We start from the raw sequence: 24,414 nt of genomic DNA, 5'->3' as shown, positions 1-24,414 counted from the left end.
CTCTGCTGTCATGTCATCTAACTCAACTTCGAAAACAAAATACTAGCCGTAGCCAATTAGCTATGGAGTCAAACCCGGTCAAACCAAATTCAACGCACATTGTAGTGTGTGTAAAGTAATTACATTTACAAAGTTATTCTTGTGTTAGAATGCCGAGTGAAGTGTAACAATGGCTTAATCATTAGACTCCATAAAAAATGTTTAACTGTCGATGAAAGTGCCTACGATAAAAACGACAGCCAACAGAAATATAGGCTTCGCATACATGAAATATACGTTTATATTCACTTGCTTTTAGCGTAGCAAGCTGCAAATATATACATATTCGAAAGCATTTCTTCATGGGACAAGTTGTAGTTTTTGTCGCTGAATGAAAGTAATTCGGCTGGTTTTACGTGTATTTCACGATTATTCATGTCACTTCGTAACGAATGGAGCGCACAATAACAACTATTTCGTTAAGTAGAAAATAATGAAAAACGAACATTGACCTTAAGACGCATGTGACTGCTTTCTCTCTGCTTGGAGTGTTAGTATCGCTTCAGCTGTCGAATAGTAACAACTTTCGCACTTGACTACCAGACAGCGTCTCGGCTGTATTTGTTAGACTATAGTATTACTGTTCAGAGCGTAGTGTGAGAACTGACAAAACTGCATCACATAGTGCTTCCTTATATAACGCGAACATATCGTCGCATGTGGCTCGACCTGGAAGTACATAATGATTTATGAGTTTATCAATAGGACAGGAAGAGTGATAGCTAAAACGTGCAACAACCCTACAAAGTATTTCACTATCAACGTTTACTTTACACAATTACGGGCGTAGATCAAATGTAGCCTGCACCCTTAGAAGTTTCTTGAAGTCTGCAACAAACCGACGTAACTATTCACTATCAACATTTAATTTACAGGATTACGAGCGTAGGTCTGATAAAACACGTGCTTTACAAACATTCACGCAGAGCAGCGAACAGACTCTCACTTCGTTGGATAAGTCACTTCATGACATAATTATCGAGCATGGTAAAATTACCGTGTTTGAATTCATTTTCCTTGATGCGGCCAACGACTGTATGCAGTGAACATGGTATTGTTTATCAGATGCGATAAAATTCGGAAAGACATACAGAAATGATCTTCGCTTCAGATTTTGCCCTTGATATTCTGTAAATAAGTATCTCACGGAGAACGTGACTCGTTCTGCCGTCGAATGGTGAACGGCCGTTATGTTGGGGTAGATGCCAGATCTAATGCTTTTTCCCGTACAAGATGGAGAGACTAGGTCGCGCTCCCATGATCCTATGCGATTGAATGCATTTTGTCGCTGGACGCTGTGAGTGTGCACTTGCGTGCGCCGTGCTGTGTACTAGCAAGATAGTTGAAAAGAGATCAGGCGGTATTTGTTTAAAGCTTCCGTCAGTGGAAGTAAGTTTCCAGTGTCAAAAACTTCGAAACAGGGGTTGCCGTGCTGCGCCGGATTACAACAGAAGCTCGGCAAAAGGGATCAAATTTCTTACAGAAAATAAGAGAAGAAACTACAGGAGAGAAGGATGGAAACAAACTACACTTTCGAAGTTGTTTGTGGTATCTTGTAATGATAGCTACGACATCACGTTCTTCTATAGTGTATAATGCCATATGGTTTTATTTAAGTTATATTTTGATGGCTAGTCATTCGAGATGGAAGGGACGCTATTAAAAAGGAATGGAATTCCTACGAAATTCAGTGTTCCAACTCCACCGAAACCGTGCATTTGAAATCTAAAAACAAGGGCAGTTTTCGAAGCAGACAGTAATGAAGGTGAGCTATTCATATATAATTTCTATTTTTTTTGCTTTTGTGTTTAGTATAGAAAATCTGGCATTCATTCAAATGTGTGGATTTACGCGTAAACTACAAATCGGTGCGATCTGTTATGTACATCAGCAATATAAGGAATGTTTGATTGTGGTTTTGCGTAGTTAACTAATAGTGAAATGAGCCCTGCTTCCGAAGAATGGGATACTAGTACTAACTAAGGGGCGGGGGAGTGCGACGAACATAAAATTTGTATCCTATACCTCAGTTGACCTATATAGGTAAACTGAAGCGCAATATCTCTAAATAACACATTCATTTATTTTAATTACGATTATGACTCTTTGCCATAGAAGAAAACTGAATTTTATTTATTTTATTTGGCCTTCAGCAGTAAATTTAGCCACAGACAAGTGCAATAACTATGATAAGGCTATTATTTTAGTAAACACAGTCATTTTAGAAAATATACTTCTCTTGTAATCGATTCTATAGGAAGAATCGTCATTACGCCGTTTCTGTATATCATTGGTCAAATTTTCCTATCACTCTTTAAAATGAATCGTGAAAGACATTGAAGCACCGCTCTATCTTTGCATAGCAGAATAAGAATTTTTATTATCCCATAACATACAAAGTCAAATCGCAGATCTGATGTACTAGGGACTCGCAACATTACATTTACATTACAATTTGTGTATACAGTATTACAAAACAATACATCAACACTCCAGTTTACATGTATAAAAAGTGATATATATAACAGCATTTATGTGGCGAACATATTTTTACAATCATTTATTTGACACAAAACTGCTAAGCTTAATTTACAGGTGATGTTTCCTTGCTCAGACTTCCACATAATAATTCATAAATTCTTCTACGGAATAATAACATTTCTCCACTAATAACTTGTACAGCTTTGGTTCCAGTTGCCCTAGCTCCATGCTGTTGTTGGTGGTGGTGGTTTTTTTTTTTTTAATAGCATGTCGTAGATTTTCATGCCCATATAATCTGGGGTTTGTGCATATAACTTTTAGTAAGCTAATAATACTTAAAGGCAATTGAATCCGAAATTGCCCCAGCTCAGAGAGGAATTATTGTGTGTTGATCATACTTTCGGCAAGCAAAGCTCAGATGATTAACATCTCCTATATCCAAGGTTCGCAGGAGAGCTTCTGTATAAAGTTTGGAAGGTAGGAGACGAGGTACTGGCAGGAGTAAAGCTGTGAGTACTGGACGTGAGTCGTGCTTCGGTAGCTCAGTTGGTAGAGCACTTGCCCATGAAAGGCAAAGGTCCCGAGTTCGAGTCTCGGTCGGGCACACAGTTTTAATCTGCCAGGAAGTTTCATATCAGCGCACACTCCGCTGCAGAGTGAAAATCTCATTCTGGCAATCACAATTGTCTGAAGCCCTAAGGTGAAGGTGGAAGAAATGAGCAGGAAAGCTTCCACGATTGAATTTCATTCTTGTAGTTCAGATATCTTGTAAAACCAAGGTAATCTTGGTAAGTGTGGTTGTATCATCGATAACATTTGCCTTTCGATGCAGATTCCTGTTGTGATGCTGGGATCTGACTTCCAGTTTTATTTATTTATTCTTTGCCCATGGACTCCAGCTGAAAATCCAGCTGAGAGTATTAAATGTGTCATACAATAGGCTATTAACATCAAACTTGATTTCATTATATATAAATGAAACAAATAATTAAACAGAAGTAGTTCATAAGCATACAAAGGTATTACATGTTTCACATTATATGTACACACAAATCCAAACAACATACAGTAATGTAGTAATTTTCATTTCCTCTTGTACCGTGTTTGTGTACATCTTTATTTAGGAGGTGTTTATCGCTTGACCTTACCGCCATTATGCTTTGGTATATGTACAGTGAATATACTGTCATAATATTATAGTGTACAAAAGCTTGCCTACAGGTCTGTCTTGGTGGTATTTTTGCAATGCATCTCACTGCCCTTTTCTGTATTGTGAATATTCTTTTTAGGTAGCCAGCTTGTGCACTTCCCCATATATGAACTGAATAAGACAAATGTTGGAAGTGAAGTCCATAACACATTGATCTGAGGACTTTATCATCCACAGTCTTAGCTGTTTTATGCATGATGATCTGTTTGTTTATCTTTTTACGCAGTGCATGTATGTGCTTCCCCCATGCCAAATGTTTGTCTATTATAGTTCCTAGAAAATTTGTGCTAGTTACTTCTTTAATAGTCTTTCCACTTATATTAACATTTATATTATAATTTTCAATATGCTTGGTCTGAAATACTACATTCATTGTTTTAGACTGATTCATAAACAGGTTGTTTTGTGTTAAATATTTATTTGCATTTTCGATATTCAGGAGTGCTTCTTTCTCAAGCTCCTCCTTTGTGTCAGCTGTGCAAATGATTGTTGTGGCATCAGCATACATTACAAGTTTCTGATTTATATAGCTAGGGAAGTCATTTACGTAGAGTATAAATAGTATTGGCCCAAGCACAGACCCTTGCGGCACAGCGTGTTTAACTGTTTGTAATTCTGATCTGTAGTTTTTTATATTTCCCCCACTAATATGTCTGATTTCTGTGCATTGTTTCCTATTTGTAATGTATGGTTTAAGTATTTCATAGCGTTTTCCTCTAATTCCATACTGATATAATTTCATCATTAATTTTGAGTGGTTCACACAATCAAATGCCTTAGATAGGTCCATAAAAATCCCACAAGTCTTTTGTTGCCTGTCAAGTAAATTAAGAATGTGCTCAATTATGTCTGTTGATGCTGTTTTCGTTGACTTCCCTTTTCTGAAACCATGTTGTGATGAATGCAGTATGCTGTACTTTGTTATAAAACTTACAATTCTATTCTTTGTTGTCATTTCATAGATTTTAGCAAATGTTGAGATCAATGATATTGGCCTGTAATTTCCTAATTCATCCCTGTTCCCTTTCTTAAATATTGGCTTCACTTTACTTACTTTCAGTGAATTTGGAAATATACCTTCTTCTATCGCAGCATTCAGCATGTGTGTCAATGGTTTTAATATACATTCTCTGCGTTCCTTTGAGATGTGATGTGAAACCATCCAAGCCAGATGAATGTTTAATTTTAAGTTGTTTTATTAGGTTTGACACTTCTGTATCTGTTGTAGGTATGAAAACCATAGTATGATTTGTATGTGGGGGGTTTAACAATTTACTTACTGCATTTGTTTTATTTTGTCTTATTAATTCGTCTGCTACAGTAATATAATATCTGTTAAAAGTATTGACTATTTCTAGAGGGTTTGCGTTGCTTTTCCCACTCATCTGTGGGCAGATGTCCTCTGCCCGATTTGTTACTTTTCCTCTCTCTTCATTAATGAAAGACCATAAACCTTTTTAGTAGTTCTTTCCCTTATCTATAGACATCCTGATGAGTGATGCTTTAGTTTCTCTGATAAAACTACAGTACTCTTTCTTTTTTATTTTATACAGTGTGTTGTAGGCCTCAGTATTTTTTTGTTTGAAGAGGTCATAATACACTCTCAGATTATTTCTGGCATGGATTACTTCTCCAGTCACACAGCTTTTCTTTTTTTGTTGCTGTCTGACAAGCCTTTTGCTAACTGGACATGTAACATAATAATAATAATTGAATAAAGAAAAAAACTGGTTCCATTTGGTGTTTGCATTTTTAGTTGCATATATTGTTTCCCAGTTTTCTGCCTCTAACATCTTTTTTAGCAGATTTATGTTATGTGGGTAGTTCTGTCTTCTCATCTCCCATATCTTCTGCACTGGATCACTAGTCTTTATATTTATGTCTATCATGATTGCAAAATGGTCTGCTAATGTGGAGTTTATTACCTGTGTTTCACAATAGCATGTAGGAATATTCGTTATTACATGATCAATTATAGTTTCACTATGCTTTGTTACTCTGGTTGGTTTATCTATTTTTATTTTTAGATTGTATATGCTCAATAAGTCCAGTAGGGTCTTAGTATTGTCTGTATTTTCACTCGTGTCTGTGTTCAGATCTCCTATAATGATCAAATAAGCATATGTTTTTGAGAGGTGTTGGATTATATCTTCCAGCTGTTCAAAGAAGGTTTTAATTACACCATTTGGTGTACAAATACAAACCTAATACACAACATAAATTCCCAGCAATTTTAGTTTCCAGTGCTGTAGCTTCAAAGCTCAGTTCTATAGTATATTTTGTTATATTTATGGCTTTAGTTGATTTATAGTTAGAAAAAATGGCAACCCCACCACCTTTATAGGAAGTTCTGAAAAAAACTGGCTACTTTCACATAATTCTTCAAGTTGTACATTCCTATGTGATTTTCTGTTAGCCCATGTTCTGTAACTACTAGAATGTTTGGCCTATACTCCTGTAATATTACCTCTAGTTCCTCTGTTTTATTGTTTATGTATTGAACATTTTGGTGAAGTATTCTAACAGTTGGCTTTAAGTGTAATAGTTCCCCTTCCTGTAATATGCTAAGCACTTCACTTGCTCCCTTTGCTTCTGGTACTATACTATGCAGTGATTTTCTTCAGTTTGTGTCATAAAACCTGGACCGTATCTTTGTCCGGTGTTTATATTCCTCTCATTATTGTCACACTGGTATTTAAGATGGACAGTTTTACGTACATCTTTTTCCTTGTTCTCTTTCTTCTTACTCGGTACCATAAAAATCCTCACTTAGTGTAGCAGGTCTCCTAGTTCTCAGGCATCTGTCTTGATTGGAAGCTGCTTCTGCTGTTGATCTCCCAGGCCTCAGGTACCTCTTTTGTGTGGTTGATGTTGCTGGTGGCTCCTGTGCTCTCTGACTTGGTGACTGCCCTTCTTTGTTAGCTGCTGCTGCTAATGACCCTTGTATGTTTTCCTCACATGCATTTTCATTGCCTTGAGGTAGTATTAAGGGGTCAGCTGTTCTGGTTGCTGTTGCTGATGACGACAGCTCTGCTGATGATTGTGGTGATTCTGCTGCTATTGGTTTATCTGACACTGCTGCTGAGAATATCTGAGCCTTTGCTGCTGCTACTGGTGTTTGTTGTAGCTCTACTGCAGATAATGATGGTTCCACTGTTACAGACAACTCTTGTTTTGGCGGAATTGGGATTGGAGACACTTCCATTACAGATGACTCATTAATAAATTTAAGTATTTCGGCACTAATAATCTTTTTCCCTTTTACGTTCATGTGGAGACCATGATGCAAAAGGTCTGAATAAGGTAACTGAATATTTAAGAAGGTTTCAGAGATTGCAGCTTACTCGGCCAGCTGGTCCACAGATTCATTGTTAAAATACCCATACAAACTTTAATTCACAGGAGAAAAATATGCTCGTTACATTGAGAGCATACCACTATATTGTGGGCTATGTCTATGACCAGTTTCCTACTGTGCTTGTACCAATTTCTGATCTGTATGGCACAAAGAATGCCTTTTGAGTAAGAGATAATTAGGGTCCTTCTGTAATTCTGGGTTATCAAGAACTTCATGATTGTTACCCCTTCTGCGGTATAAGAAGCTGTTGGGGGTGCTTGTATTGTTCATAGTGACCCATTTGTGAGCATAAGATAGCACTCTCAATCTTACCATCTGCTGAGATTCATGATCCATCAGTGTAAATTTAGAGAGGATTGTTCCTTGTTTCATGGAGGTACATGCCTGCAATAACCTTATTGTTATTGCCATAGCAATCACCAAATTGCAAGTAAGACAGTGGAGCGGGGAATGAGTACACTCAAAAAGGCCACTCATATGCAGGAAGTCTTGTTGATCTTATAATACTTGTGGTGAGATTTTTCAACAAGAAGAAACTTTTAAAAATCCCCAGTGGACAGTAGAAGACGTTGTTCAAAGTAGTGTGTAGCCTCACATTTATTGACTGACTTGTTAGTGAGCCATTGGTGCCCAAGATGTAAAGGTATTTCCAGTGCTTCTACTAAAAGTGCATTGGTAGGAGTTGGTTTCATCGCTCTTAAACAAGTCTGGATTCAGGTGTATTGAAACATCTGTAACTTTCAGAGATACTTAACACTGGCATTCTCATATTCTATGCAACCATACTGAATCCTACTCCTAATTAAAGATAGATATAAGGTTAACAGTACGTTGGGGTTTGTACCCCACCATACTCTAGTTAAAGGTCTGATGTTCGTGACTGGAAAGCAAGTATCAATAATGGACCCAATGTGAGGAATCCAACTGAGTCTGGAATCAAACCACATTCCCAAAATTTGGCTGAAGGTTTAACATGGACTATATAGTTCGTTGCATGTTAAACCTTTATAGTGCACTTGGCGTCTTGAAAATGTAGTAACTGAGGACTCCGAAGAAGAGATTTCAAGGCCATTCTCGTGTAACCAGCTGTCCACTTTTAAAACTGTCTGTCAGATTGCTGACTGTGGAATCCTTTGTGGCTTCAGCTGAGTATAGGCATATATCATCTGCATACTGCAGAATATAAATGTTAGTTGGAATAATGTTTTCTAGTTTCCCAGAGTAAAGAATGTATTAAAAGAAACTAGGCCTACAGATATCTCCCTGGGGTAAACTTCTGGAAAGAATCATAGGTCCCGGAAAGTGGTTCTGATACTTTAAGTACACTGACCTCTTATTGAGGAAAGTATTAATGCCTTATATCCAGCCTTTAGAAAGACCATTTCGCTTAAACTCTTTCAACAGAATGGAGACCTGAACATTAAATAAGCCGATATCACATCTATGAATAATGATATAAAAAACTTCTTTTCATGAAAAGCAGATAGTGCCGCAGAACAAAATTAAATTTTCCTGTGTCCTTGATAAAGCCAAATTGGGACAAAGATAACAATCCATTAGTTTTCAGCCAAGCCTCTAGATGGTTTTTGACAAATCGTTCAAGAGTTTTCCCCACAGAAGAAGAAAATGCAATTGGTCTGTAAGAGGTGTGATCTTTGCAATCTTTTTCGGGTTTCAATATAGGCATAATTATCTGTGTAGTCTGTTACTCCACAAGCTCCCCTTTTCCCAATGTTTCATTGAATATTCAGAAAAGATCTAAAGCATCTGAAGATTTTTTATTATCCCATAATGAACACAGTCAGTCCCAGGAGCAGTATTCTTAGAATTTTTCGAAGCTACTTCCAAATTTTCTCGGTCTGTGCCGCCTGGCTTTCATGATCAGTTTATGCTCGCTATACAAAATAAACAAAGTTGTGTGTTTCTGTTCTCCATCATTCTGTACTAAATACTGATTTCAACACGACAAAGATTTAGTGCCAAGAAACGACACACATTGCGTGCTTTCATTCGTGCCAGTGTAAACACTATTTGTAGGTACAAGACAATGCTGACGCACACATTGCTAGCGAATGCGCGTTCACCTGTGCATGCTCGTGTTCACTTCACTGTAAACACTTTATAAGCAGTGCACACGCACGCGCACACACACACTGTCTGAGAGCACTAGAGCCAATCTGCTGCTACACCTGATGGAGTAGCAACTGGGAATGGATGGTGGGGTTGAGGAGGTGGCATGAGGTTGAGTTGAGGGATAGTAGAGTAAAAGTGGGGGTAGATGCTTGTGTTGACTGGTGGAGCATACAGAGACGTTTTGGGGGAAAGGAGAAGGCTGTAAGGTAGAGTATTGAGAGTCTGTGCGTGGGGGGAGGAGAGAAATAGAGAAGGGGAAAGGACTTGGAGGTGTGTTGGTGAGATAGATTATTTGTGTAGTGCAGCAGTGGGAGCAAGGAACGGCATAGGGAGGTGGAGGGAAAAGGACTGATGAAGGCTTAGGCCAGGTGGTTCCAGGAACAAAGGAATGTAGGGAGAGTTTCCACCTCTGCAGTAAAGAAAAGCTGGTGTTGGTATGAAGAGTACTGATGGCACGGGCTGTCAAGAGCTCTAAGTAAAGCAAATTGTGTTGGGCAACATATTCAGCAACAGGGTTGTTTGGTCCCCCAGGGGGGGTCCACAACTCTTTTGTGGATATGTGCGTAGCGAGCACAGGACCCCGAGCTAGTTTTGCCCTCTTTCCTTTCTGGGCTGCATACCTTCCTTTTCCACATCCTTCCCCATCTCCGATCTTCTTCTCCCCTCCCTCCCTCACCTCCGCCTCTTCTTTTCCCTTTCTCCCCCTCTGGGAGTATGTTTAGTGCCTATGTCTGGAGACGGACGCTTGAAACTGTCAAACAGTCTCTCTTCTTCGCTTTCTCTGTTGTCGAGTCTCTGTCCTTCCTTTGTCCTTCTCTTTTCCTTACCTCTTCTCTTTACCCTCTTCTCCGCTGCGGTGTTTGAGACCTCTCTTCTTTCTTTTCCTTTTCTTTGTTCCTCCCTTTCTCTTTTTGCCTCCCTGTGCATGTCTGAAGGCCAACCCACGCTTTCCCACACGTAGTCGGTGACAGGGTAACGCATAATTCCCCACCCCGGGCAGACAGGTAGGACACATACGTACCCTGTGGTAACGGCCAGGCCCAGGGAGGGGTGATTACCCGAGCTGGTACCTTCCGAAAGTGCCAATTGGTCCCTCCGTCCGTTTCTCGGGAGGTGTGACCTGAGGTGCGAACAATCACCTAAGGCGGGAGTGCCCTCAGAGAGGGCCCCCACAAGGAAGGAACGTGCCATTGGAGACGCCGATAACCATGGGGGTACTTCCGCAATGGTTTCCTCATCATATACTATGTCTGCTCACAAGCGAAAGTTAAATGAGTCTCAGCCACGGACAATTATTCCATCAGTGCCACAGTTCCTTGTTGTTTCTAGGTCAGATGAAGGTCAAGGCTTCTATACAGTCAACCCTTTCATTATTCAGAAAGGTGTCAACGCAACTGCAGGTCCTGTAAAGTCTTGTTCCCAATTACGAAATGGCACCTTGTTGTTAGAAACAGTCAGTGCCCTCCAGGCACAAAAATTGCTGCGTACTTCACTGCTACACACCTTCCCTGTCCGGGTGGATGCACACTGCACTTTAAATTCTTCACGTGGGGTGGTTTATACACGCTCCCTCGACGAATTGTCCGATGAGGAAATTCAAAATTATCTGTCTGACCAGGGCATAACGGCTGTTCATAGAGTCATGAAAGGGGTTGACAAGGACTTGGTTCCAACCCGTACTGTCTTCTTGACATTTGACAGAGTTCAACTTCCATCGAACACAAAAGCGGGCTATGATATAATTTCCGTTAGCCCTTACATCCCAAACCCTACGCGTTGCTATCGGTGTCAGCGGTTCAGTCATACCAGCCGGTCATGCTCCAATCCGGCTAAATACGTTACATGTGGCAAGGGTGCCCATGAGGGTGCTTGTCCACCTCCATCCCCTAGTTGCATCAACTGTATGGGTGACCATGCTGCTTCCTTTAGAGATTGCCCCATTTTCAAAGACGAACGACTCATTCAGGAAATCAGAGTTAAGAAGAAGGTGTCGAACTTCGCTGCTTGAAAGTTATTTGGCAGTCAAAAGCCCATTGTGCCTCACACAGGTAAATACAGCACTGTCATTGCCTCTCCTCAGCCTACAAAGGAGGCAGCCACACAAACTTGTGATCTCACCTTTAGTGCCATGGTCATCAGATTGGCCAGCGCAAAGATCGGCCGTTCAATCTCCCCACTACCACCTGCTCACTATGGCTCATCCTTCATCGGGTTCTGCTAAATCACGAGCCCCAAAATCAGACACCCAGACTTCCAAAAAAGAGCTTACTCGTGAAGATTTTTTATGTACACCGACTTCATAACCATTGATTCATCCCTCATCTCAATGTCCTGTTTCCAAGAAGGCTAATAAGAAACCCAGTTCCTCTCCTTCTCCGCCACAGTGCGTCTCATCTACAACACCACCTGGCAGTAACCGCCCTTGGCCGTCTTCTGTGTCACCAAGGCGCACTGCTGGCGGCTGATCAACCAACCAATCACTGGTGGCAGATCGCTGGTGGCAGGAGCTGCTCCCGAACAACCTGTGGATCGGGATCTTCTGCCTTCGGCTGAATGCCATTCCACGCCGTCGGCCGCTGGCTCTGAGCAGTCGTTGAGTTGAGGGCAACCTTGGCCACATTCTTCCCTTTTCTGTCCACACTATGTCCATTATCCATTGGAATATCTGCGGCATTCGAGCCAATTGGGATGAATTGTCGATACTCTTAAGATCCTACTTGCCGGTCATCTCCTGTCATCAGGAAACAAAGCTGTGTCCCCATGATCTCTTTGTTTTCCCTCATTTTCAGTCAGTCTGATTTGAGCTCCTCTCTGTTGATGGCACTCCAGCACATGGAGGACTCATGATTCTTCTCCATGATACTGTCCATTATCACCCAATCTCCTAAAACAGTTCCTTCCAAGCTGTTGCTGTCTCTGTCTTTCCCTTTCTGGATACATCTTCTCTCTTTGTACTGTATACATTCCATCGTCCACACCAATGGCAAGAGCTGATCTCCTTCATCTTTTTGGTCAGCTTCCGCCCCCCTATTTTCTGGCTGGGGACTTCAATGCCCACCACCCGCTTTGGGGATCTCCGCGTCCTTGTCTGCGCGGCTCACTATTGATAGACATCTTCCACCAAGCGGATCTTGTTTGCCCCAACACTGGGGACCCTACATTTTTGTCTGCCTCCATGACAAATTTCTCTCATTTGGACCTTTCGGTCGGTACTGTTCCACTAGCTTAGCACTTTGAATGGTTCGCTTGTGCTGATACACATTCGAGTGACCACTTTCCATGTGTCCTTAGATTGCAGCTACAACTGCCATATATGCGCCCGAGATGCTGGAAGTTTGCCCAAGCAGATTGGACACTTTTTTCATCTCTTGCAGCATTTGATGACCGTCACTTTCCTAGTGAGGTCACTCATATTACAGATGTTATTCTTACAGCTGCGGAACATTCAATACTTCGCACATCCGATATGCCCCGGGCCCCCCAGTTTCTTGGTGGAACAAGGCATGCCATGATGCAGTACGTGAGCAGCAATGTGCTTTTCGCGTTTTCCGCCACCATCCTACTTTGGCCAACTGTATCCGCTGTAAGCAGGTCCGTGTGTGATGCCATCACGTTATCCGCGATAGTAAGAAGGCAAGCTGAGACTTCTTTACTAGCTCATTTAACACCTTCACTCCCTCCTTGGAAGTTTGGAGTCGGATTCGACGGTTATCTGGTGCGCCTAGTTTCTCCCCGTTCTCTGGGCTCACTGTTGCGCATGATACCTTAGTGGACCCCGCAGCAATTTCTAACTCATTGGGTCAACACTTTGCTGAGATTTCAAGCTCTTCAAGTTACCTGCCAGCTTTTCTCCCAAAGAAACGTGCAGCGGAAGTGCAACCTCTTGCTTTCTGCTCTCAAAATCACGAAAGCTATAATACTGTTTTCTCCATGTGGGAACTCCAACACACACTCTCTTCTTCTCGCTCTTCTGCCCCTTGACTGGATGGTATCCACATCCAAATGTTGCTGCATTTATCATACAATAGTCTGCGCTGCCTCCTTTAGAATCGAATTTGGACAGACAGTACATTTCCCCAAAGATGGCGGGAAGCTATTGTCGTTCCTGTTTCGAAACCTGAAAAGGACAAACATCTCCCCTCTAGCTATCGCCCCATTTCTCTCACAAGTAGTGAATGTAAGGTTTTGGAGCGTATGGTGAATTGCCGTTTAGCCTGGTGGCTGGAGTCCTGAAGTCTTTTTAACACCTGCCCAATGCGGTTTCCGAAAGCATCATTCTGCCATTGACTATCTTGTTGCTCTCTCCACTTATATCATGAACAATTTTCTCAGGAAATGCCAAACAGTAGCAATATTTTTTGCTCTGGAGAGAGCATACGATACCTGTTGGAGGACAGGCATCCTCCGCACACAGTGTTCTCTTGGGGCTTTCGTGGTCGGCTGTCCCTTTTTCTTCGTGAATTTATGGCAGAGCGCACATTTAAAGTGCGGGTGAACCCTGCTTTCTCCCGTACTTTCTCCCAAGAAAACGGTGTACCCCAGGGCTCAGTGCTAAGTGTTATACTGTTTGCCAATGCCATAAATCCAATTGTGGATTGTCTCCTTCCCGATGTCTCGGGCTCCCTCTTTGTGGACGATTTTGCAATCTACTACAGCTCTCAACGGACCAGCCTTCTTGAACGACGTCTTCAAGGATGTCTCGATCACCTCCACTCTTGGAACATCGAAACCGGCTTCCGCTTTTCTCCCAGTAAGACCGTTTGTGTCAATTTTTGGTGTCGTACGGAGTTTCTTCCGCCTTCCCTACATCTAGGCCCTGTCAACCTTCCTTTCACAGATGTCGCTAAATTCTTGGGTCTTACATTTGACAGAAAACTGTGCTGGTCCTCCCACATTTCCTATCTTTCAGCTCGCTGTCTGCGATCCCTCAACACCCTCCGTGTCCTGAATGGTACCTCCTGGGGAGCGGACCGAGTGGTCCTTCTCCGCCTCTATTATCGCACCTTAGTGCGCTCGAAATTGGACTATGGAAGCATAGTTTACTCCTCTGCTCGGCCGTCTATTCTTCGGCGTCTCGACTCTATCCACCACCGTGGATTACGTTTAGCATCTGGAGCTTTTTACACCAGCCCTGTGGAAAGTCTTTATGCTGAGACTGCCCATAACATTTTTCTCAGCGCCTCCTTGGATTTAGGGTATGCAGGACGCCCTTCCTCTCTATTATCACCGGGAGTCCACTTTCGTCAACTGCTACGTTCTCTTTCCTTCCACTTTCCTAAAACTTTCTTGACAACTTGGGGTACAGCACCGCCTTGGCTCTGGCCCCGAACGTGCCTGCTCCGTGACCTTTGTCAATTTCCCAAGGATGGTACCCCCTTCTCTTGTTTATCGTCGGGCATTTGCTGCTCTATGCACACAGGTGAAGGATGCCACATTTATTTACACTGATGGCTCAAACATCATTTGGTGTTGGGAGTGCCTATATTGTTGGCGACACCCCTAATCGATTTCAGCTTCCCGACCAATGTTCGGTTTTTACTGCGGAGCTTTGCGCTGTTCTCCAGGCTGTCCAATACATTCGTCGCCATCAGCAGATACAGTATATTATATGCTCAGATTCTCTCAGCTCTCTCCTCAGTCTCCAAGCTCTCTACACTGTCCACCCTCTGGTCCACTGGATTCAGGACTGCCTCCACTTGCTCCACTTGGAGGGCGTCTCTGTGGCGCTCCTCTGGATCCCAGGACATGTTGGTATCTGTGGAAATGAGGTGGCTGATACAGCGGTCAAAGCTGCAGTCTCTCTTCTTCAGCCTGCTGTTCGCATGGTTCCCTTCGCCGATCTACGGAGTGTTTTATGTCGTCGTGTTACACTTTTGGGGCACGCACGTTGGTCGACACTTCGCAATAATAAATTGCAGGACGTATAAGCTCTTGCCTGTGCTTGGAACTCTTCCTCCCGAACTCTTCGTCGGGAGGATATAATTTTAACTAGACTCCGGATAGGGCACTGTCTTTTTAGCCATCGATATCTTTTAAGTGGTGATCCTCCCCCTCTTTGTCCCCACTGCTCTCAACTGTGGATGGTGAGACACCTTTTACTTGAGTGCCCCTATTTTCTCCGTTACGCGCCTGTCTACAGCTGTCGCCTGATATATCTTCCATTTTAGCTGATGACACGCGCTCAGCCGATTACGTTCTCAAGTTTATTAGTCTCAGTGAGATGACGTCAGTCGTTTGAAGCTCTTTTTGGGGACAAGCAACCCCCCTTCTATAGTGGTTTATGCTTTCCTTCTGTTTTTAGTCCCCTCCTCCCCCCGCTTTGCTGCTTGTTTCCAGTTTGGTTTTTTTGCCTTTTCCTAAGTCACAGACTGGGCGCTAATGACCATAGCAGTTTTGCGCCCTAAAACCATAACAACAAAAAGGTTGTTTGGCCGTATCTTGGCTACAGTTTGGCAGTACTCATTCATGTGGACAGACAGCTTGTTAGTTGTCATGTCAATGTAGAAAGCAGCACAGTGGTTGCACCTTAGATGCCATATCACCTTGTTGCTTCAACAGTTAGCCCCACCTTTGATGGGGGTAGCAGATGCCTGTGAGAGGACAGGACTGTAGGAGGTGGTTGTGATAGGATGTATGGGACAGGTCTTGCACCTAGGTCTACAGCAAAGATATGAGCCATGAGGCAAGGGGTTTAGGAGTAGGGGTGGAGTAGGAGCAGACAAGGATATTGTGTAGGTTCGGTGGGCAGCAGAATACCACTGGGAAGGGATGGGGAAGATATTCCTCTATTCAGTACAGGCCAGGTAGTTGAAAACCAGGCAGTGAATGTGATTCGGTTGCTCAAATCTGTAAAGGTACTGAGTCATGAGAGAAGTGCAACTTTGTGGCCAGACAGTGGGACTATGGTAGGTGGTAAGTGACTAGAGGCAAGGCATGGGAACCTGTTTCTTGACAAGGTTGGGAGGATATTTCGGTCTGTGAATGCCTCAGTGAGACCCTCAGTATATTTGGAGAGAGACTGCTTGTCAATACAGATGCGCTGACCATGGGTGGCTATGCTGTGAGGATGGATGTTCTTTGTATGGAATGGGTGGCAGCCGTCAGAGTCAAGGTATTGTTAGTGGGTAGCAGGTTTGATACTGAAATGTCGTGTGGCTAGGGCCTCCTGTCGGGTAGACCGTTTGCCTGGTGCAGGTCTTCTGAGTTGACGCCACTTCGGCGACCTGCGCGTCGATCGGGATTAAATGATGATTAGGACAACACAACACCCAGTCCCTGAGCGGAGAAAATCTCCAACCCAGCCGGGAATCGAACCCGGGCCCTTAGGATTGACAGTCTGTCACACTGACCACTCAGCTACCGGGGGCAACCTGATGGAGGTACTGATGATGTGATCTGTGAGGTGGAGGACAACATCAAGAAATGTGGCTTCTTGGGTTGCAGAGGAACAGATGAAGTGAATTGGGGAGACAGTGTTGAGGTTCTGGAGGAATGTGGATAGGGTGTCCTCATTCTCATCCAGATCATAAAGCTATCATCAGTGAAACTGAACCAGGTGAATGGTTTGGGATTCTGAGTGGTTAGGAAGGATTCCTCTAGATGGCCAATGAGTAGGTTGGCATAGGATGGTGCCGTGCTGTTGCCCATTGCTGTACTGTACATTTGTTTGCATGTGATGCTTTCAAAGGAAAAGTATTTATGGGTGAGGATATAGTCAGTCATGGTGACCAGGAAGGAGGTTTTAGATCTGGAGTCAGTTGGATGTTGGGAAAGGTAGTATTCAAAGGTGACAATGCCATTAGTATTGGAGATGTTAATATACAGGGACATTGCATCAACAGTGACAAGCAGAGTGCCAGGTGGTAAAGGAACAGGAATTGTGGAGAATGGGTGGAAGAAATGGTTCATGTTCCTTTTATGGGAGGATAGATTGAGTAGTAGACTGAAGGTTTTGGTCCACAAGAACAGACTGACTATACCCTCAAGTTGTCTGTTGATGAACAAAGGGATAGTGTTCTGTAAACCACAGATCTATGGGCACTGTTTTTTTTTTTTTTTTTAATATTGTGATTGGATTGAGGAGTTCCTAGATAACAGGACGCAGCATGTCATTCTCAATGGAGAGAAGTCTTCCAAAGTAAGAGTGATTTCAGGTGTGCTGCAGGGGAGTGTCATAGGACCGTAGCTATTCACAATATACATAAATGACATGGTGGATGACATCGGAAGTTCACTGAGGCTTTTTGCAGTTGATGCTGTGGTGTATCGAGAGGTTGTAACAATGGAAAATTGTACTGAAATGCAGGAGGATCTGCAGTGAATTGACGCATGGTGCAGGGAATGGCAATTGAATCTCAATGTAGACAAGTGTAATGTGCTGCGAATACACAGAACGATAGATCCTTTATCATTTAGCTACAAAATAGCAGGTCAGCAACTGGAAGCAGTTAATACCATAAATTATCTGGGAGTACGCATTAGGAATGATTTAAAATGGAATGATCATATAAAATTAATCGTAGGCAAAGCAGATGCGAGACTGAGATTCATTGGAAGAATCCTAAGGAAATGCAGTCCGAAAACAAAGGAAGTAGGTTACAGTACGCTTGTTCGCCCACTGCGTGAATACTGCTCAGCAGTGTGAGATCCGTACCAGATAGGGTTGATACAAGACAGAGAGAAGATCCAACGGAGAGCAGCACGCTTCGTTACAGGATCATTTAGTAATCGCGAAAGCGTTACGGAGATGATAGATAAACTCCAGTGGAAGACTCTGCAGGAGAGATGCTCAGTAGCTTGGTACGGGCTTTTGTCAAAGTTTCGAGAACATACCTTCACCGAAGAGTCAAGCAATATATTGCTCCCTCCTACGTATATCTCGCGAAGAGACCATGAGGATAAAACCATTAGATTAGAGCCCACACAAAGGCATACCGACAATCCTTCTTTCCACAAACAATACGAGACTGGAATAGAAGGGAGAACCGATAGAGGTACTCAAGGTACCCTCCGCCACACACCGTCAGGTGGCTTGCGGAGTATGGATGTAGATGTAGATGTACTGTTATGACTGTACACAAGACTGGATTCCTCCCAGTTTGTTGGTCAAGAGATCTGAAGACTGTGCAGTGGAACACAGAATCTGGTTGTGCAAATGGATTAAGTACGAAAGAGACAGCTGCAGCATGTGGAAATCAGTTAAAAGTATGGACATACAAAAAAAAGTATTGTTCCTAATGATTTTGAACCAGTTACATTAGAGGTGAATTTTCTGAGATACAAATTCAAAATTGCATAATGGGATCTAAGGGTTTGTGGAATTATCCATAATGTGTATAGTCGTGTACATACGGAATCTGAACAGAAACCTTGGTAATAAGGTATGCATCACCAGACCATTTATACTTTTGCAGGTAGACCACATAATGTTATTCTGGCCATTGTTGTTAGCGCCTTTCAGCAGTATAGTTAATTTACCATTGAGCAAGTGTTACTTTCAGCTTCTTATATTGTCAGCTGTATGGGATGCAGAGACATACGGCTCGAGCAACATGCCAGTCAATGTTGGAATAACATTGTAATAAGTGTGGTGAGACTGCATAGTTCACTGACTCGCGTACTATGTATGCAGGCTCTTACCAGTGTGAAAGCGATAAGAGAGGTGAGTGAGACTGCGAAGCAACGTGAGATGAATAGCACCTGCAGATACAAGGTTCCACTACCTCAGCTGCCAGCAGTAGCTGCTACACAGGCCAGCAGCGCTCAAGAGACTGTCCAGTTGGCTGTGGCAGAAAACATAGCAGCAGAATGTGTGTAGTGCAGTGTTGAGTTATGTGGAAATTGTCATTGTGGGTGTGTATCACTGTACTTGCTGATTGTCAGGACAAGCCAGTAGCAGTTAGTTAAATTCATTATCATCAGTTGAAGGTACAGTCTGTACCGCCCCACTCCTGCCATCATATCAAAATCTGTTTATGTATCTTTCTTGACAGCTAATTACATGGACAGAAACAAATATTACTGTGATGAAGAAATCGAAATTGTGACCTTAGCCACAACTGGGCACTGAAATAAATTCAGTTGTGCCATATCTGGATTTGAAACTATATTTAGCATAACAGCTTTAGCTATCTGAGACTGCTTCACAGCCAACTCAAACCCTAACTTGTCACCCGCAACAGATGTAGTGTCCTGTGTCCATTACTCTCATTTCTCACAACCGTGCACTGATTCCTGTAAGAGTTTGGACAAAGAGTGCAACTGCACTGAGTGATCATCAATTGGGTACATAAATTTGTGTGTGTGGTATCTGTTCTTTTCAACATGTCCATTGAATGCCACTGAATTTATTTCAGTGCCTGATTGTAGCTAAGATTGGAATGTCAGTTTCATCAATTTACATCCAGCTGTGGGACCGTGAAAAAGTTGCTTGTTCTTTCAGACATGGTCTTTTTGGACATCTCCGAAAGAACAGACACTGCACATAAATGTATTACTGTATCAGATGTGAATATGGCACTGAGCCAGAAGTAAATACACCACCACTTAAGACAGTGGCTAAAATGTTGCTTATAACATGAAGATGAGTCAGTTACATAAGTAAAACAGTGATATTAAACAAAAATGAGCATTCTATAAATAAAGAGCAATTCAGAATAAGTACAGCAATCACAAACGGTGAGAACTGTGTAATTCATAGTGATACCAGAATAAAAATGATTTAGAATGTAAAAGAAGGCTAAAATTTTTTATTTGCTTTTAGGTGTCCTATAGCCCCCCCCCCCCCCCCCCTCAATCACAAAGACATCTAAGTGGTAATCTATTTCACACCATGTGTTCTGAAGCATCTCTGGAGTCAATGAGATGACTATATTATAAATGTACATTTTGAATTCTGCAATAGAGTTTAGCAAAGGTGGTCACATAAACCCACCTATGTCATGAATGGTTTTTTGCAGCAGTACCAGTCTATGGCCATGTTTTTGTATTTGGAGAAGCTTATGACACCTGCTGGAGGACTGGTATCCTCTACGCTCTACACATGTGGCTCTCCAATTCCTTCAGGAATTTTTAAAGGACGGGGTTTTCAAGGTATGTGTGGGTTCTGTCTTGTTGGACACCTTTATCCTCCAAAATGGTGTGCCTTATGTTTCTGTCCTGAGTGTCATCTTCTTTGCTATCATTGTTAACCCTATCCTGGCCTGTCTCCCACCGGCATCTCTGGCTCCCTTTTTGTTGACGATGCAATCTATAGCAGTTGTCCACAGACTTGTATCCATGAGCAGATCTTCAGCATCTTTACATCTTGAGCCTGTTGCTCTTCTGTTCATTGAAACTATGAAATTCCTGTGTCTCATACTCAATAGGAAGCTTTCTTATTCCTCCCACGTGTCTTACCTGGCCCACCCTGCTGTACACAGTCCCTCAATGTCCGACATGTCCTCGGTACTTCCTGGGGTTGGATCAGGCCACCCTCCTCCGTTTGTATTGATCTCTTGTCCATTTGAAACTAGGCTATGGGTGTTTCATTTACGCATCTGAACGTCTGTCCATCTTATGACGTCTCAGTACAATCCACTGTCGTACCAGTGTGACTTCCTCCTCAGCAGATATGCATGCTGTTTGTTTGCCATGCCTGGCTACCCATCCTTCGACTCCTTTGACCACCAGTATGGGGCACGTCCCTCTCCTCTGTTACCTCCTGGCGTTCGCTTTCAGCTAACGCTTCACTTCACCTACCTGTCACTTTCCCGATGGGTGTGAACTCACCACTTTGGCTTTGTGCAGTGTCCCGTGTTCTCTGTGGACTTCATTCGCTTCCTGAGGACATTACTCTAGACTCGCTGTATAGATGTAAGTTCCTCGACCTTCGCACGGAACTCTGGAGTAGCACCTTTGTTTACACTGATGGTTCTCGGACTAACCGTGGTGTCTGGTGTGCCTTCATCATTGGCACTGATGATTTTTCGGTATCAGCTTCCGGAATGCTGCTCAGTGGAGCTCTTTGCCCTGTCTCGGTCCTTGCAGTACATTTGGTGACAAACGCTTCTGAATTGTGCCATTTGCTCCGACTCTTTGTGCCCATCAGAACCTGTGTGTGCTGTACACTGTCCATCACTTAGTGCAATGGGTTCAGGAAAGCTTTCACTTGCTCATTCTTGATGGAGCTGCTGTGCTGTTTGAGTCCCTGGTTACATCAATCCGACAGGAAATGAGATTGCTGATGCTGCTCCCAAGGCTGCAGTCCTCCTACCTCAGCCTGCTAGTTCTTCCATTCCCTCCAATGATCTCTGTGTTGCCATCTGTCAGTAGGTAGTGTCACTTTGATATCATTCCTTCATGGGAACAAGCTCTGGGGAATGAAACCTCTCCTAGTGGCTTGTCTGACAAGCTCTCGGCCCCCTCACTGTGAGGAGATTGTTTTAGATAGGTTGCGTATTGGACACTGTCTTTTTAGCTATTGCCATTTGTTAATTGGTGATCCCCTGCCACATTGTGCTCATAGTCCTCAATATTTGACAGTTCATCATTTCATGACAGAATGCCCTTTTCTAACCACTTATATTCCATTATGTTTGCCATCTAAGTTATCAGCCGTATTAGTGAACGACGTGTAAGGTGTCGACCGTGTTTTACCTTTTATCTGTTGTAGCAATGTGGTGAAGAATATTTGATATTTAGTTCAGGACCTCCATTGTCTCCATGGCATATTTTATGGCCCTTTAACCAAGAGAAAGTCCTTGTTCTTAGCTTTCTTTCCTTTCGTTGATAGGGCTTTTAACTCATTTTTTGTCTTTGTGTTCCATGGTTCTGACATGGGCACATATGACCTAAAACAAAACATAACGTAAGTCCACAAAAAGAGATCTGTGTCAGGTCTTGAGACCTAGGTGACCAATAGCAGAACACAGTGTCGCCATGTCTGTTGTGCAGTGTTGCAGCCCAAATACATCCATGTTCAGGAAAAACAGAACACCTTGAACAAATAGAGCTCGGATGCTCATATTCACAAGACGGGTACATCTGTATGTTCAGCAGAAATAATTAGCATTCCAGTCACCACCCACCCTGCCTAGCAGGCACGGGGTCTGCTATGGGCCCTGAAAACTTGTTCCTTGCATAATGGCATCAACATGTATACATGTATAAGTTGTGAATGGTGTCCTGTGGTATAGCTGGCCATGCTGTATTTACCTCGTTCCAAAGTTCATCTGTAGTGGTTGGCGTTGGGGGTGCTGCACCTGTTGTTTCATCATATCCCAAACCTTTTCAGTTGGCTACAAGTCTGGTGATCTGGCAGGCCAGAGCAAAAGGCTGACATCCTGTAACACCAAGAAGGCACATATTCATGCAGCAACATGTGGCCGTGCATTGTCTTGTTGAAAGTTGGTGCCTGGAGTGTTGTGCAGAAAGGGTATGGCTACGGGTTGCAGGTGTCATTCACATAGTTCACACTTGTCACAGTGCCCTGGACACACACCAACTGTGATTTGTCATCATATAGCACCCCACACAAAAGGTTTTGAGATGGCACTGTATGCCTTGTTATATCTCATTCGAATGAAGTCACTGTGATGCTGCTCCCTGTCTGTGGTCTGTGGCAAACCAAAATGCAGCTATCGTTTTCAAACAGGACATCGATTCATCCAGAAACACCTATCTGATGGCGTTCCTGTCCCAAGTGCCGTTGTTCCAGCCGTCATTGCTGTATAGCATGTTTCTGCACATTCATCAAAGGTAGATGGAGAAGTGGAAAACACAGATGTAACCCATGCCATAATAAATGGCGACGGGCTGTCGCCCCTGATAGTATACTATGTGTTACACTGTTCCACAGATGCACCAGAGCTGAGGAGGCTGCATATGTCGTCTGTCCTGGAAGGGAAGGGAGGGGGGGGGGGGGGGGGTTCTGGATGATGTGACCTGATCTACCTCGTCATGTTCTACGGACTTCCGTGAACCATTTTACACACTGTCTTTGCACTGTGGAAACACTTCATCCCACATGAGTAGAAATTTCCAGGCTAGATGCATCACATTCTTTCAAGCCAGCCATGCACCCTCCTTGAAACTCACTGATTGGTATAGTTCGTGCACATTATAGTGGTAGGTGGTGTTGCGCCATGATATCGACATTGACCTAGAACCTGTAAATTGACGTGGTTAAAATGCTAATCATTTCTTTAGTACATACTAATTTACATGTCCTGTGAATATGAATGACCTATGTATAACTGTTCAAGGTGTTCCGTGTTTTCTGAACATGACTGTGTTTAAAATGTAACACTTGTTTTGTTAGTTTGTTGCTAATTACTATCTGTGCCACATTGTATATTTACCTTGTAAGGCTGTAACTTTTAGATTGTATTCTGTATGTATTTGATGTGGTCAATGTAATGCTAAACGGAGGCAGTCTTCACATTCATGTATTATTACTTTAGCATCAGTAAATAGCAGAGTACTTAGATTAGTGTGTTTACGTGATTTAATTTTTGGACTCTTATGTGATTTCCTATATTTAAGGGCACTGAAAATATGAGTGGGAGAAAAAGAACACCCCAGTCACAACCTTTGGCTGACTTGTCTCGTTTGCCCTCTTCTGTGCTGTATTTATCATCTTTGTGACGAATATGTCTGGCTTTGTCAGAATAGGAGAAAGTGACTGTAAAAGATAATCAAATGTAAAATTATAAATTTCAAAAATTTTCTCTATAATTTTTTAAAACTTCTAAAATTTTCTATATATTGTCTCAATTGCATTTAACATTTAATTATTTTTTTTTTTTTTTTTTTTTTTTTTCAAATTGATGTCTAGATTTGGTAGCTTAACTACCATCTTCAGATCACATGTAATATTATAAATGCACGTGCAGTGTAAAACACGATTGCATCGTCCATAACATTCTTATTTTAAATCTTCTAGATAGAATGTGCTATATACACAATGCTATATGCTGTAACCATGAGATATGGGGTAATGTCTTGTCCCCCAGAGTACATTTGCCTTTAATGTTTGTACAAGTTACCCAATGTGATGATGATGTACATATATATTGTGTTTTGCTTTTGACTTAAAGTACAGCTTACATGGCAGATCTCTGCTTGCAGTTACTCACTGTAACAGAAATAATTGTATGGATGTTTCAATTGCTGTCACAGAGAACTTGACTGTGCCAAGCACGTTTAACTGAAG

At 42.5% G+C, this 24,414-nt stretch overlaps 1 long non-coding RNA gene and 1 other non-coding gene across 2 annotated transcripts; both read left to right on the top strand.

Moving 5' to 3' along the window:
• Positions 1-1,340: 1,340 nt before the first annotated feature.
• LOC126109612 (uncharacterized) lies at positions 1,341-23,966 on the top strand. The gene is made up of 3 exons (XR_007523694.1): positions 1,341-1,804; positions 20,180-20,312; positions 23,745-23,966. It is a non-coding gene; the product is annotated as an uncharacterized LOC126109612 (long non-coding RNA).
• On the top strand, positions 3,051-3,125 carry Trnas-uga (transfer RNA serine (anticodon UGA)). Its single transcript has one exon. It is a non-coding gene; the product is annotated as a tRNA-Ser (tRNA).
• Positions 23,967-24,414: the final 448 nt, after the last annotated feature.

The sequence above is a fragment of the Schistocerca cancellata genome, chromosome 12 (genome assembly GCF_023864275.1).
Source record: "Schistocerca cancellata isolate TAMUIC-IGC-003103 chromosome 12, iqSchCanc2.1, whole genome shotgun sequence".
Classification (NCBI taxonomy): domain Eukaryota; kingdom Metazoa; phylum Arthropoda; class Insecta; order Orthoptera; family Acrididae; genus Schistocerca; species Schistocerca cancellata.
Note: the sequence above shows the minus strand (reverse complement) of the source record. Positions and strands in the feature narration are given on the sequence as shown.